The sequence below is a fragment of the Octodon degus genome, unplaced genomic scaffold, assembly GCF_000260255.1.
Source record: "Octodon degus isolate 3935 unplaced genomic scaffold, OctDeg1.0 scaffold00028, whole genome shotgun sequence".
Taxonomy (NCBI): Eukaryota; Metazoa; Chordata; class Mammalia; order Rodentia; family Octodontidae; genus Octodon; species Octodon degus.
Genome location: NW_004524604.1, coordinates 5,597,617 through 5,598,153, shown reverse-complemented (window position 1 = coordinate 5,598,153; position 537 = coordinate 5,597,617).

The window sequence follows — 537 nt, the reverse complement described above, 5'->3', positions numbered from 1 at the left end:
TATATATATACAGTCTATAGGTGATGGGCAACTCCAGGCCCCTCTCTGCCTCTTGAACCATTATCCTGGGACTCGGGACATGTCCACAGTGTCTGTCTTGCCAGTGCATGCCTCCTGCTGTACTATGGTAACCTGTATATGTGTGCCATTTATGACTGTATTTTGGATCTACAGCAGCCCTGGATACAGCCTACCATATTAGCTTGCCAGTGTTGAAGGACAATATTCAATGAAAGATTCTCTTCCCATTCTTTCCTTCCTAGAAAATGAGTTTGTGCTATAGCATTTTCTCATTTGCTCTCCCAATAAGGGGAGGAGGACCCACTCACTTTTGAATTTGTCTAGTGTATATTACAGAAGTGTTTTTACTCTTTCATAAGAAATGATGAGCTGGATGTGGTGGCACATTTGTGTAATCTCAGCACTTGGGAGGCTGAGGCAGGAGGATTGCCTTGGCAACATGGGCTAGTCAGTTAAGGCCAGCCTGAACTACATAGCAAGACCTGTCTATTTTTTTTTTTTTTTTTTTTTTTTTTT